Below are 16,604 nucleotides of genomic sequence, written 5' to 3'. Positions count from 1 at the left end.
GATTATATAACTTCCACCCCGGCACAATGTGGGTGTAGTGTCAGAAGATGATGACTGGCAAACAATTAGAATCTCCAATGGGGTCTGGGGGTTGGTTCCCTTCGTACTAAGCCCTTGGATAACAAAATACGATTTCTTCAGTAAACTAAAGCAAAAGAGGCATGTTATCAAATAATGAGGTAGACCATTCAGAAACAATCAGAATACCATATTTGTACTTTCTCAGATATAAAGTTAAAGTACTTTTTATAGATTCAGTAAATAAAGCATAAAAAATGATGCCTTGACCTCAGTTATGGAATCAGTTCTCAATTTTTGTTTCTCTAGGAAGAACACATTTTTCCCTTCATGTAGTCACTTGTTTCTTTCACATTTAGGTTATGAACATGTCAGTACTTTCAAGCACACACTATTATTCGTCCTCTGATACCATGTTCGCACACTTGGTCTTTGATGTTTCTGTCAGATATTCCCAGCAACCATCATAACTCATGCTCTTGAATTTTTAATATCACTCCACCAACAGAAATGACAAATACCTAGTCTTTTAGCAAATACACAAGAATGAAAGAAAAGTTCCTAAGTAAGAAAAACATATTGAAATACTCTCCCAATTTTTATTTTGATCCTATTGAAAAGTAATGGAAAAAAAAAAACATGTTGCCATTATTTTCATGACCTCTCTCACAGACACTATATTTTCTTTAGATATTTTAAAATGAAAATGCCAAGAGGTAAATTTGGAATGTTTCTGTAGAAAGCATTATGTGCAATATATTATTTTTCAATATGTAACTACAGAAGAAATAATTCTCTTTAACAAACTGTAGTATTTTTCTTCTCTTTCATAAAATAAAAAATAATAGTCAATGCCTTTGTTCTAATGGCTGATAAATAGAGCTAATTCATTAGACTAGAACTCCTTTTCTAATCCCTCCTTTTTATGCAAATCCAATCCAAGCTTCAATGACAGTGAGTCCCCTCAGTATTTACCTCTGTTCCATGCTGCGGAAAGGATGGACTTTCAATAAATATACATCAAAATAAACATAAGGAAGGACTTCAAATAAACTACTACTTTGTATAGTGGTTTTGCTTTCCCACTCACTTTAACTCATTGATACAACCCAGTTATATGTTCCAATTAACTTAAGTTAGGTTCTGATTCTGATATTTAGTGTAAAAACATTTCAGAACTTTGATAAATATACTTTTAATTTATTATTAATTATAGTTATAAGGTATTTGATAATTTTTAAAGTTATATATGTAAATATCAGGTGATAAACTGTGGTGGGTAAATAATTTTATTTTTTAAATTTTTATCAACTGAGTTGATGCAGGAAATTCAGTTTTGTTTCTTCTAGTAAACTTAGTGCCCTTTGTGATATTTTTCAATAACTCTGGAGATTAAGTTCTGTCAGTTCAGACTTTTTTTCTTGTTCTCTTCTTTTTTTTTTTTTTTTAAATTTTTTTTTTCAACGTTTTTTATTTATTTTTGGGACAGAGAGAGACAGAGCATGAACAGGGGAGGGGCAGAGAGAGAGGGAGACACAGAATCGGAAACAGGCTCCAGGCTCTGAGCCATCAGCCCAGAGCCTGACGCGGGGCTCGAACTCCCGGACCGCGAGATCGTGACCTGGCTGAAGTCGGACGCTTAACCGACTGCGCCACCCAGGCGCCCTCTTGTTCTCTTCTTAAGATGGCATCTGAGATTGTTGGGGTGGGTGATGTACAGAACACTCAGCTATAGTTAAGGGAGGAGCATCTGGCCCACCGCCATCTCTAGGAATCCACTAAAATGTACCTGACACCCCCTTGGTCAACTGTTCCTCTTACTGCTGCATCCTCCAAGCTCTCTGTGGAACCACCATGGCCCCATGCCCTTTATTCCAACCCTTTATTTTTTTTTTAATGTTTATTTATTTATTTTGAGATGGGGGCAGAGACAGAGGGAGTGAGATAATCCCAAACAGGTTCCACACTGTCAGCACGATGCAGGGCTCAGTCCCACGAACCGTGAGATCATGCTCTGAGCCAAAATCAAGAGTCAGACACTCAACCGACTGAGCCACCCAGGCACCCCTGTCCCAACCCTTTAGATCCACTGGGGATGCTGAACCTCTCAGTCATTTCTATTCTCTTCTCTGGAGGCTCAGGAATTTCAGGATTCTCTCTTGGGTCTCTCGGGTTAGAATAATCTTTGTTGGATGTGTTATTATTGTTTCATTCTGATAATATTTTTACACTAAGACTATGGCACCAAGCTGCCGTGGAGGGATTCAATACAAACCCTCTGGATTGCCTTCAAGGGCTAAGGGAAGATGGTTTAGGCATTTTTTATCATCAGTTCCTCCCAAACATATCTGGAGTTCCCAGTGACGTCACAACCATATCAACACCCATCCCCTTGAACTTAACGAAGGGTAGGGAGTACAGCAGGGCTCAGTATTAGGAATCTGAATCCAATCTTTCTCTTCCCTTTCTGAAGTTTCTCCTTCCTTAGCATGATAAAACTTTGTGAGTTAAGTTCATTTTGTCCTCTATTCTCTTTTTCAATTTTCTGTTTACAGTGTTAACTTTACATTAGGCTGTATGAGACACATGATGATTAGAATTCTAAAATGTGTATCTATTGCAAACCAGAAGCCGTGACTTTTAAAGACTACTGTCTTTGTTATAAATTTCAAAAAGCTCATTATGGAACTCAAAATCAAAAGAGTTTTGATACTATATACATCCTTTAGTGCTTTCCACTTAACAAGTAAACCCTGAAACATAAAATTTACTGATTCACCATGGAGAAGAAAGTTGTAGGTAACTGTTTGAAAATTATGGGACAAATTCTTAATTAATTTCTTCAGAGTTTTACCACTTCAAACATTTTTTTCCAAACAACAATGTATTGGTAGCTGTTCCTTAATCCATAAATTTTCCATGTTGGGAAAATTGGCAATTAATCTGTGATTGAAAATAACACTGGTTGTGGGAATAGAACCCAAACTGGACCATCAGTTTTTTAATCAGATTTAGTATTTTATTCTGGAAAAATCATCTGACAATACTGAAGCTGAATTAGTGTACACCTAGAATTTAGTAAACTTAATTTAAAAAAATCAGAATTCTTTTAAGATTAAATAGCATTAAAAAGACTGGACAAGGGAGGTGGAGGGAAATGGGCCCACATAGTCTATGTGTGTGTTAGAGGTGGAGGACACATCAGGGACATCATGAAAAATGCTCAATGAGCCAAACAGAATGAATTGGTGTGTGATGATTATTCACAGTGTCAATGTATGCAACTGAAAATCTCACCAGTTTTCAAATGCTAGAGATTTCATGACCAGTGGCTGGATAAAGAACAAACAGTAGCCTCCTAACATTCAAACTCTCTCATGTTCCCCAGAGGCAAAATGACATGCTAAATGTAAACTTAGATATTTGTTCATTTACTTACGTGTGGAATATTCCTTCCTCTTAGCTTTTTTCCCCACTATGTTTTTTTTTTATTTTGTTTTGTTTGTGGAGATGAAAACTGGCAATATGTAAGATTACTGAAGTATAATGATAGATTTTTGAGCACAGAAATGAGACCATTTAAAATATTTCCCTGCATATTTTTTGTTTTTTGGGGATGGACAAGAATATGTCATATAAAATTGGAAACTCAGATTTTACTAGCAGTGAATAGTGTCGTTTAGATGGAATGTCAACTTCAAACAATGAGAAATTCATGTATGGGCTCTTTGAATTAAACTCAGTGGCTTGAGCTGAATTTAGAGTAATGCCAAATAAATGGTTTTGTGAAAACTGAGGAATTGCCTTTCCTATTTTCTACATTAAAATATCCTGTACCTTTTGCTTTTTCCCTTCAGACTATGCCAAATTTATCATTTAGCTATCTATATGATATCAACTTATTCTGGAATATACTGTGCTCCCAAAGTTTACTCTGTTGAAATTTTTTGGCAAGTTAACTTTCAAAATAAAGCTTGCCCTAAGACCTTTAAAAGCAAAAGTGGGCATCTATGTGGATAAAGTATTAAGTACATTACTATCATGTAAAATTTCATAGTTAATGATTATTTCATTTGAAATGAGATGACATGGTCTTCACATCTGAGGCAAGACCTCAGATGCAACCATAATTAAAATTCTATTTTCTCATAGATACATCTTTCAATATGTGAGTATGTCATTTAGAAAAATATCTGCTTATATTTACTAGGATTATTAAATTCTTCCTTTTATACAATATAAGTTGAAAATTCTTCCTTTTATAACAATATAGGTTGAAAATTTTCTCAAATATTTCTGTTCCAAATTTTCTGGATTTTATAAATCATTTCCAGAAGTCTCAGGTATTTTGTTGTAGCTGTCTTTTGAATCATTTCTTAATGCTTTTTGAATTTTTTTAAACGTTTATTCATTTGTTGATAAAGACAGACTGAGCGTGAGCGGGGGGGGGGGGGGCAGAGAGAGAAGGAGACAAAATACGAAGCAAGCTCCAGGCTCTGAACTGACAGCACAGAGCCCCATGCGGGACTCGAACTCACGGACATGAGATCATGACTTGAGCTGAAGTCGGATGCTTAACCGACTGAGCCACCCAGGCACCCGTAATGCTTTTTGAAGTAAATATCCATTATGATAAGCTTCAGAATCTCATGTGACCAGTTGTGTCATAAAATTTATTTTCTCTCAGTTTATCCCACAGATGGAGTTAAAATTGTTATATGAACTCATATTTACATTAGATTTGAGAAACTTCTGCCTTGTATTCTAACCATTAAAAAATAACTTCTGCTAATTATATATTTTTTCAGTTTGGTTCTAGTTTAAATGAGCGATTTTAAAAGTTGAAAGAAAAGTAGGTTTTTAAAATGTTGGATAAGTTTCAGATAATACCTGTTCATTACATATTGGTTACATCTCAAATAGTTGATATAATTGTCATTTGGACAACATAGAGTTGGAAAAGACTTGGGAAAGTCACTCAACTCCCCAAAAAATCTTGCCCTCTCTTAGCTCTGGTCTTTGCACGTGCGGCTCTGACCATGTGGAACAGTCTTTCCTTCCTCTTTTGCCAGAATATACTAATTCTGCTCAACTTCCTCTTCAGAGCCTCCCCTGACCATCCCCATACTGGTTCAGCTGCCTTATGCAATGCTTCACTGATTAACTGCTTATCAGACATCACATCCCCCACATTACAAACACTCCTCTACAAACTGTAAGAGGCAAGGCCCTCATTTTATCAACTTATGTGCCAGTTGGGGGCAAAAACAAAACTAAGCAAGTAATTATTTAGTACGTACAAAATATACTCTACATTCTATTCTTCATCTTTTGTTTGTTTGTTTCATGTCTCTTACAATCTTCCCCTTTGCAGGACATGGAAGTCTTCCTCAACTACTTTTAATTTGACAATTATATGGCATTTTATTGTACAGGTTTCCCATGGTTTTAAAACCAACTTCCTATTGAAGGGATTTTAGGTTCTTTTCAATCTTAAACTATTACCAAAGAGGATGCAATGACTATTACATAATTCACTCCATAGTTGTACAGGTTCTGGTGGGTAAATTCCCAGAAGTGAATTTGTTAGGTCTAAGGGTATATGTATTTAAAACTTTGTAGCTGTTATTCAATTGTTTTCCAGAAGGGTGCATCAATTTACACTCCCACAATAATACATGAGTTACTCATCACCCATGTTAATACCAAGAGAACGTATAATCTAAGTTTTGAATTTTTGCCAATCTAAGAGGTGAACAGTGGTATCTCAGTGTAGTTTTTATTTACATTTTTCTTATCTTTAGTGAGTGGTGGAGAGGTGTTCTTCTTAACATTGAAGAGGCATTTTCCTTTTCTATATGATCAATTCACATCTTTTGGTCATTTTGGGGGGGTCATTTTTATATTATTGATCTCTAGATATTTTTATACTAGGAGGATTAACTAATCTCTTGTAACATGAGTTACAAATAAATATTTTTAAATAGATTGTTGTTTGATAGAACTTTCTCTTATGATTCATTAGTCTGTGGAGATGATGTTATGACTTTTTCTTTAGCATTATAAATATAGCAAATTTATATTAATTGACTTGTTAACACAGCACCACATTTTTTTTCATTCTGAAATTTTGTGATACAGTAATATTTTATAGAAATATTCTATATTTCTAGAAATACAGAATATTCTATATTTCAATGAAGTAGAAATACTTCATTGCTCTTTTTTTTAGTATGATTTATTTTTCTATATAGCATTAGAACCATCGTGGCATATACCCAATTAAAAAAAAATCGTCAGGGTGCCTGAGTCACCTCTGACTCTTGATTTTGGCTTAGGTCATGACCCCAAGTCATGGCATTGAGCCCCCCATGGAGCTCTGTATTGAGCTTGGAGCCTGTTTAAGATTCTCTCTCTCTCTGCCCCGCTCGCACTCTCTTTCTCTAAAACAAAAAAATAAAAATGAAAATAAATCCTTCATATTTTTTGCTGGGATCATACTAAATTTGAACATTAATTTGAGGAGAATTAGTTTTTTTCTTCATGTTGAATATTATTCAAATATTTTTATTGTTGTTCAGGTTCAGGAGAGTTTTAAATTTTTCTTTACGTAGGTCTAGAACATTTCTTGGTAATAGATTTATTTGTTGTAATTTCATTTTTTAGATATTTATTTTTCATATTAACTTTTTGCCAGACTTCCATATTAAATAAGGTTTTTTGTCCATACCAGATACAAAATCGTAGAGTTTGAAAGGAGTGATAATTTACTTTCTCTTTTCCAATTTTTATAACTGAAAAATCTTAGTGTTAGTTGAAAGCATGTTTAGTGTTCTCCATTAAATGCAAGTTTGACTTTTAGTATTACAAAGATATTCTAATACGTATTATAATCATTGTAATACATATCTTCTTGTTACTATTTTGTTTCTTTAGATTTTCTTTCAATTAACTATAGTTGCAGAAGGTTGCAAATATCTCTACAGGGTCTATAGAGATGGTCCAATGATTGTCTTTTTAGCTTTATTACTATAATAAATTGCATATTATTAAATTTGCTAACATGAAGCCATTTTTGCATTCCTTAAATAAACTCTACTGTTCATAACACACTATTATTTTAATGTGCTATTTGAATCTCTATGATTTTAGTATTAAATATTCTTAAGTCAGATTGGCTTCTGCTTTTATGTGTGCAGTTCTAATCTGGTTTGATATTAATGTTATATTTGTTCCCCCCCCAAAAGTGGAAATCTCTTTCATCCTTCCTTCCTTCCTTCCTTCCTTCCTTCCTTCCTTCTTCTTTCTTTCTTTTCTTTCTTTCTTTCTTTCTTTCTTTCTTTCTTGGTATTAATTTTGGTTTTTATGCTTTTGAATAGTTTAAATAATCTTAGAATTATCTACTCTGAGTAGTGTGGCAAAATTTCCTCATGAGATCACTTTCTCTTAGGAATTTTAGGTGTTTGAGATGTTTATTTCTTCTATTAAAATCTGTAGATTTAGATATTTTTTCTTTTCTGGAATTACTTTGGATAAATAAATTGTCTTGGAAAATTATCCATTTTAATATAGGTTTTAAAACTAATTTTAGCAATCTGTCTCTTATGATGCACTTACTTTTCCCACTTTGTGATTATTCCTTCCCATAATGTTTTTATAGCTACACTTGTCTTGTGTTTACTCAGTTCATTGATGTCTCGCACCCTCACCAAAATTGATCTTTTATTTATGTATCATTGTAACTTATGTTTTCTAACCATTAATTCCATATTTTATCTTTATTAATTTTACATTACAGCTTTATTTCAGTTTATTTTCTTGTTCTCTATGATTTTTTTAGTATTATTATTGACTTATTTGCTTCATTTAAAAATGTTTCTATTGATCTGAATTTGAAGCTATGAATTTTTCTCTATGCATTATTCTATCAATATCCAAAAGATATTGATCTATAGTGTTTTCATTATTTTTTAAAGAAATTCTACCATTTCAATTTGATCATAAAAATAACTTGAGATAATTTTATTTTAATTTCCCAAGTAATTGAGTCTTCTGTTTTTTTGAATTTCTTATTAATTGCTATTTTTATTGGATTGTAACCAGAAGATATAGTCAGCAATATAACCACTTTGGAAATACTACATTTTGCGTAGTTAATTTTAGTCAATATTTTATAAGCACTTCTTAGAAAGCTATAATCTTTATTTCAGAGCAAAGCATTAAACATTTATAGATAAGATTTACCTCTTCATTGATATTTTGTTTACTTGGTCTGTCATAGACTCAAAGAGGTCAATAAAATGTTACTGAAACCACAAGATATTTCTATTTCTGTAATGTTGCTGTCCTGTTGTATGATGTCTAGAAATTCATAACTGTTTTGTCTTTATTGTGAATATTTTAATTCATAAGCATTATAAAATGTCCTTTTCCAAAACATTTAACTCTTTTGGTCTGAATTTCATCTTGTCTAATATAAAGATTGCATCCACCCTTGCTTCATTTGTGCATTTTCTATTTATACCTGTGCTCATCCTTTTAGTCTATTTTTTTCTGAATCACTCATTTTAATTGATTCTCTTTGATTTATGGTACAATCTTTGTATGATACAATCTGATAACGTTGCCTTTCAGTACTTAAATCAAACCCATTGACTTTCATTGCCTTGATGGCTATGTCTAGTCTTAATTCAATGCCACTTAATGTCATATTTTCTGTTTCTAGATTTTTTTAATGTTTATTTATTTAAAGAGAGAGAGAGTGGAGGTGAAGAGGGGTGAAGAGAGAGGGAGAGAGAGAATCCCAAGCAGGCACCATGCTGTTAGCACAGAGCCCCATGCTGGGCATGAACTCATAAACCATGAAATTGACCTAAGCTGAAATCAAGAGTCAGATGCTTAACCAACTGAGCCATCCAAGCACCCCTGTTTCTAGATCTTTTTAGTCTTTCAACATGATATATGTTTTCCTTTTTGGTTCTTTATTTTTCAGCTAATACTTCTGATATTTCAGATTTTAATTTAAAATTCTAATCTTTCTTGTTTTCTTCTATTAGTTCTCTTCCATGAACAATGAAAGATTTAGCAGATGTCCTTTTCCTTCTGCCCAAACACTCATCACCCCATGACTTAGTCAATTTTTACTTTCTTGGTGTTTAATGTGTGTTCTTAGATCTAATTATACTTCTATTACTTCATTTATCAAGTTTAAATATGGATGATCAGTGAAATTTATTTTCCCTCATTTTGCCAGTTGTCCATTTTCACATTGTCATATAGCATTCTCTTTCATTATGTTCTGTCACCTTTATCCCCACATTTGTTTAATCTTAGTCCTATAATTAAATACACTCAATAACCACCACATATCTTTTTGTCATAATGCCCTCAGGCATCTCTTGGCTGACTAAATTCACCTTCAGGTAGATTTTCATGAAGAATTCACGGGGAAAATATCAGCTGATCTCTTGCTTAATCAACGTCAGTAATCTTTATACAATTTGGCTTATCCACACATAATATTCATGCATTACATTTTCTTTCTATTTGGAGGATATTATATAGATATTTCTACATTATTTTCTTCATTGAAGTGTGGCATTTGATGAATTTGAAACAAATCTAATATTTTTTCCTTTATTCTGTCTTACCACTTTTGCCTGAAATCTCAGTATTTTTCTTCACCCCCCAAATTCAGTAACTAATAAAGTTTAAATAAAATTGACCAATCTTGAATAATTCTCCCCAATTCAATGTTGCATTTTTTCAGTATGGTTGATTCAATGCATTTTTTAATTTAATATAGTTGTCTTGAATTATAACTTTTTAAAAAGTTTTTTCTTTTTTTTATTGCTTTTTGTCTTCAGAAATTTACTTTGGTTATGATAGAGATCATTTGCTAATTACATTTATTACTTTCTTTCTTGGCTATTTCAAATTTTTCTTATTTTCTTTTTTGTTTTGTTCATTTTCTCTCACAGCTTTCCTCTGACACTTGCTGTCTTTTCTTTAGTTTCCTAACTTCCTTGCATTCTTTCCTTTTTTTTTTCAAAATTTCTTTTACATGTTTTTTTTTTTTGAATTTTTCTTGATTTCTGCAAGCTATGCCTCCTATTGTCAAGCTATATCAATCCTATTCTTGCATTTCTACTTGGTAGTTTTCCATCATATGGAAAATTTCCTCATTCAGTTTCTATTGTTTTATTAATTTACTCACTTGCTTTACATTTTCATCAGCTTTCTGGCAACCTTTTCCTGGTGCATGTTTTATATCTGTGGGTAGATTTTTCTCCTTTTACATTTTTCATGTAAAATCTTTGTGATAGTGCAATATCCAGTTCCTTTTCACACTGCTCATCAGTGAATGAGTTGAATTTTCCTGGGTCAGCAATCTGGGGAGATGACTAAACCGGAGGTTAGGTCAGGCGACAGGGTAGCCTTTCAGGTATCTTCTTCTCTGACTACTTCCAACTATTAGAGCTCCTCTTGTTTCTTTATATATAAATGCTCTCTCTTCTTTTCTTTTTTAGTATAGCAGCTATTCTGAAAATAATCCTGCTCACCCCTGTACTTTACCTATGGTTTTATGAAGGGTGTAGCTTTTGAAATTAAAATAAGAAAACCTTGCCTCCACTTCAGAAAATAGGTTTTTACTGGAGTTTCCTCAGGTACTATATCACTTCGGCTTTCACTGCTCTGCCCTGATTCTTTTCTTTCATTGCTCCTACACAGCTTCTACCCATGTAAGCATTTTCAGGAAGAAAACCTGTGGTGTTCGGGTGAGGTGGGGAGAGGTGTTTGATAGGTTTTGAGAATGAATTATTTGAAATGAGAAAAGAAATATTATATATAAGGTTTGAAAGTTATGCTTGGGCTAATAGACTGTGAATTTTTCCCTTCAACTAAAGGGAAGCCATATGATATTTTTAAGTGGTAGGATAAAAGCATTAGTTATCTTACATAATTAATCTTTGTTGACTAATTCTACATAAGTATATGTTATATATACATAGAAAAATATATGTATGTATATACAAAATTATGTATATACATAATTTTTAAAATTAAAAAATTTTGAACTAATGAATATGGATTAAAATGATAATTATAGTTTTTCTCTGATGCAATAACAATACATGCTCTTTAGAAAATTCTGGAAAACAGAGGTACAAATAAATCAGAAATTAAAAAATTTAAAATTTTGACCAGAATTACAAATGAATGCATACATTATATTTTTTTATTGTTGTTGTTTTTAATATATGATTATTCTAAAATTGGAGTAATATTCTAAATATTGTGATCTCCACTTTATTCTTTTTGCATACATATTCTTTTAAATAAGATCTTTATAATGGATTCAATAGTATTCCATTGTATGAAAGTAGTATAATTCATGTTATTAACTCTCTATTCTGAGATAGGTGTTTTGACCCTGTAAATAGTATTGTACTCATTGTACGAGCGCATAAATTTTAGCATACTTCAAGTAGTACGATCTAAATAGTACTTTTAATGGTTTGGAAAGAACAAAAGTCCTGGGACAGGAAATTCTACATATTTGTCACATATATTCTCAAACTGTACTCTATAAAGGTTTTATTACTTACTATTCTCATGATTAGACAAACTACTAATTTCTTTTTCTTTGAATCCTTGGTGAAAATAGGATTCATACTTTTTGACTGACTTGCCAGTTTGGTATATGGAGTTTGTAGAATATATGTAGAATAAAAAAAATTATTAATGTTTATTTACTTTTGAGAGAGAGGGACAGAGACAGAGAGCATGAGCATGAGCAGGGGAGGGGGCAGAGAGAAAGGGAGACAGAATCTGAAGCAGGCTTCAGGCTCCAGGCTCCAAGCTGTCAGTCAACACAGAGCCCGATGTAGGGCTTGAACTCATGAACAGGGAGATCATGACCTGAGCCTAAGTCAGATGCTTAACCAACTGAACCACCCAAGCATCCCTCATATGGTCTCATCTTAATGTTATTTCACATTTTAAAAATTATTACAGAGATTAAGGGTTTTTTCCCCCTGAATTTGTGGTACATTTGCATTTCTGCTTTTATAATGCCCTGTTCATGCTCTATGGTTGGGTAGCTTTGGGCGCATTGCCCTTTTCTGCCAAAAAACCAAAAACAAAAACAAAAAACTTGATGAAAACTCATAAATGGCAAGTAGCAGCCTTTTCCACATCATTGGTTTGCCTTTTAATTTTATTTGTCATTTCAGTATAGAATTTTAAGTGTTTATAAACGTATTGATATTTCCTTCTATATTTTCTTTTGTTTTTAAAGTCAAAAAGAAATTTTTCTTTTGAAAACTATAAAAATGTGGATATCTTTTATTCATCCTTGCATTTTTTTGAAATGTGACAATTATCACTTCTTTTATTTTATATTTATTTACTTATTTATTTATTTTTAAATATAATTTATTAAGTTAGCTAACATATAGTATACACAGTGTGCTCTTGGCTTAGGGAGTAGATTCCCATGATTCAATGCTTACATACGACACCCAGTGCTCATGCCAACAAGTGCCCTACTCAATGCCCATCACCCATTTTCTCCTCTCTCCCTGCCGCCAATCAACCCTTAGTTTTTTCTCTTATTTAAGAGTCTTTGATGGTTTGCCTTCCTCTCTGTTTGAACTTATTCTTTCCCCTTCCTTCCCCCATGGTCTTCTGTTAAGTTTCTCAAGTTCCACATATGAGTGACAACATATGACATCTGTCTTTGACTGACTTATTTCACTTAGCATAATGCCCTCCAGTTCCATCCACATTGTTGCAAATGGCCAGACTTCATTTTTTTCTCATTGCCAGGTAACATTCCATTGTATATATAAACCATATCTTCTTTACCTATTCATCAGTTGATGGACATTTGGGCTCTTTCTATAATTTGGCTATTGTTGAAAGTGCTGCTATAAACATTGGGTCTTTTGTGGTTCCATTCAAATTTTAGGATTGTTTGTTCTAGTTCTGAGAAGAATGCTTGTGCAATTTTGATTGGGATTGCATTGAATGTGCAGATTGCTTTGGGTAGTATTGACATTTTAACAATGTTAGTTCTTCCAATCCATGAACATGGAATATTTTTCTATTTCTTTGTGCCTTCTTCAATTTCTTTCATGAGTTTTCTATAGTTTTCAGCATACAGATCTTTTACATCTTCGGTTAGATTTATTCCTAGGTATTTTATGGTTCTTGGTGCAATTGTAAATGGGATCGATTTCTTGATTTCTCTTTCTGTTGCTTCATTATTGGTGTATAGAACTACAAATGATTTCCGTACATTGATTTTTTTATCCAGCAACTTTGCTGAATTCATGTGTCAGTTCTAGCAGCTTTTTGGTGGAGTCTTTCAGGTTTTCCATTTAGAGCATCATGTCATCTGCGAAAAGTAAAGTTTGACTTCTTTGCCAATTTGGATGCTTTATTTCATTTGTTGTCTGATTGCTGAGGCTAGGACTTCCAGCAATATGTTAAACAACAGTGGTAAGAATGGACATCCCTGTCGTGTTCCTGATCTCAGGGGGCAAGCTCTCAGTTTTTCCCCATTGAGGATGATATTAGTTGTGGGCTTTTCATATATTGCTCTTATGATGTTTAAGCATGTTCCTTCTATCCTGACTTTCTTGAGGGTTTAATTAAGAAGGGATGCTGTATTTTGCCCAGTGCTTTTTTTGCATCTATTAACAGGATCATATGGCTCTTATCCTTTCTTCTAGTAATATGATGCATTGCACTGATTGATTCGCAAATATTGACCAGCTCTGCAGCCCAGGAATGAATCCCACTTGATCATGGTGAATAATTCTTTTAATATACAGTGGATTGCCTTATGCTAGTATCTTGTTGGGAATTTTTGCATCCATGTTCATCGGGGATATTGACCTATAATTCTCCTTTTTAGTGGGATCTCTGTCTGGTTTGGGAACCAAAGTAATGCTAGCTTCATAGAATGAGTCTGGAAGTTGTCCTTCCATTTCTATTTTTTGAAACCGCTTGAGAAGGATAGGTATTAACTCTACTTTAAATGTCTGGTAGAATTCCCCTGGGAAGCCATCTGGTCCAGGACTCTTATTTGTTGGGAAATTTTTGATAATTGATTCAATTTCTTCACTGGTTATGGGTCTGTTCAAAATTTCTATGTCTTTCCGTTTGAGATTTGGTAGTGTGTGGGTGTTTAGGAATTTGTCTATTTCTTCCAGATTGTCCAGTTTGTTGGCATATAATTTTTCATAGTATTTTTAAATTTTTTTGTATTTCTGTGGTGTTGGTTGTGATCTCTCCTCTTTCATTCGTGATTTTATCTATTTGGGCTCTCTCTCTTTTCTTTTTGAGAAATCTGGCTAGGCGTTTATCAATTTTGTTTATTTTTTCAAAAAAAACAGCTCTTAGATTCATTGATCTGTCCTATTTTTTTTAGATTCTATATTATTTATTTCTGCTCTAATCTTTATTATATCTCTTCTTCTGCTGATTTTGGGCTTTCTTTGCTGTTCTGCTTCCAGTTCCTTTAGGTGTGTGGTTAGGTTTTGTTTTTGGGATTTTTCTTGTTTCTTGAGGTAGGCCTGGATTACAGTGTATTTTCCTATTCAGACTGCCTTTGCTGCATCCCAAAGGGTTTGGACTGTCATGTTTTCATTTTCAGTTGCTTCCATATATTCTTCAATTTCTTCTTTAATTTCCTGGTTGACCCATTCATTCTTTAGTAGTATGTTATTTAACCTCCATGCATTTGGAGGCTTTCCAAATTTTTTTGTAGTTGATTTCAAGTTTCATAGTGTTGTGATCTGAAAATATGCATGGTATGATCTCAATTCTTTTATATTTATTGAGGGCTTTTTCTTGACTCAATTTGTGATCTATCATGGAGAATGTTCCATGTGCACTTGAGAAGAATGGGTGTTCTGCTGCTTTTGAATGAAAAGTTCTGAATATATCTGTCAAGTATTTCTGGTCCAGTGTATCATTCAGGGCCATTGTTTCTTCATTGATTTTCTGCCTAGATAATCTGTCCATTGTTGTAAGTGAAGTATTAAAATCCCTGAAATTACTGTATTCTTTTTTTTTTCAATATATGAAACTTATTGTCAAATTGGTTTCCATACAACACCCAGTGCTCATCCCAAAAGGTGCCCTCCTCAATACCCATCACCCATCCTCCCCTCCCTCCCACCCCCCATCAACCCTCAGTTTGTTCTCAGTTTTTAACAGTCTCTTATGCTTTGGCTCTCTCCCATTCTAACATCTTTTTGAAATTACTGTATTCTTATCAATAAGATTTGCTTAATGTTTGTGATTACTTGATTTATATATTTGGGTGTTTCAAGTTGGGGGGCCTAAACATTTATAATTGTTAGCTTTTCTTGATGGATAGACCCTGTAATTATGATATAATGCCCTTCTTCATCTCTTGTTATAGACTTCAGTTTAAAATCTAGTTTGTCTGATATAAGTATGGCTACTCCAGCTTTCTTTTGATTTCCAGTAGCATGATAGATGGTTCTCCATCCCCTCACTTTCAATCTGAAGGTGTCCTCAGGTCTAAAATGAGTCTCTTGTAAACTGCATATAGATGGATCATGTTTTTTTTTACCCATTCTGATACTGAAAATCTTTGGATTGGAGCATTTAGTCCATTTACATTCAGAGTTATTATTGAAAGATATGGATTTAGTGTCATTGTGTTATCTCTAGGTTTCATGCTTGTGGTGATGCCTCTGGTCCTTTGTAGTCCTTGCAGCATTCTACTCACAGAGTCCCCCTTAGGATCTCTTGTAGGGCTGGTTTAGTGCCCATGAACGCCTTCAGTTTTCATTTGTCTGGGAAAACTTATATCTTTTACTATTCTGAATGACACCCTTGCTGGTTAAAGGAATCTTGGTTGTACATCTTTTGTATTCAGCACATTGATTATTTCTTGCCACTCCCTTCTGGCCTACCAAGTTTCAGTAGACAGGTCTGCTACTACCCTTATGCATCTATCCTTGTAGGTTAAGGCTTGTTTGTCCCTAGCTGCTTTCAGAATTCTCTCTTAATCTTTGTATTTTGTCAGTTTCACTATGCTATGCCATGGTGAAGACCTATTCTTACTGAATATGAAGGCAGTTCTCTGTGCCTCCTGGATTTGGATGTCTGCTTCCTTCTCCAGATTAGGAATGTTCTCAGCTATAATTTATTCAAGGAAACCTTCTGCTCTTTTCTCTCTCTCTTATTCTTATGGAACTCCTATGATACAGATATTATTACATTTAACTGAATCACTTAGTTCTCTAATTCTCCCCGTGTGGTCCAGTATTTTCTTATCTTTCTCAGCTTCATCATTTTCCATAATTTTATCTTCTATTTCACCTATTCTCCTCTCTGCTTCCTCTATGCTTGCTGTAACTGGATCTAGTTTATTTTGCACCTCACTTACAACATTTCTTCATTCATCATGACTTATTTATTTGTTCCTTGATAGGAACAATTAAACATTGTAGTCTTATATTTCAAAATTTACTATATTCACTCACATATTTTCTGTAAACCTAAAAATATTTTGCCCAGTTCTAACAAAATGCCATGGA

The 16,604-nt window shown here is 33.5% G+C and overlaps 1 protein-coding gene across 1 annotated transcript in view; it reads left to right on the top strand.

The window, feature by feature from the left end:
• The window catches only part of KYNU (kynureninase), a 110,887-nt gene that overhangs the window by 81,883 nt on the left and 12,400 nt on the right, over positions 1-16,604 (top strand). The window lies entirely within an intron of this gene.

The sequence above is a fragment of the Lynx rufus genome, unplaced genomic scaffold, assembly GCF_022079265.1.
Source record: "Lynx rufus isolate CCGP_SWC_20201006 ecotype Redwood Valley unplaced genomic scaffold, mLynRuf1.p SCAF_2, whole genome shotgun sequence".
In the NCBI taxonomy this organism is placed as follows: Eukaryota; Metazoa; Chordata; class Mammalia; order Carnivora; family Felidae; genus Lynx; species Lynx rufus.
Note: the sequence above shows the minus strand (reverse complement) of the source record. Positions and strands in the feature narration are given on the sequence as shown.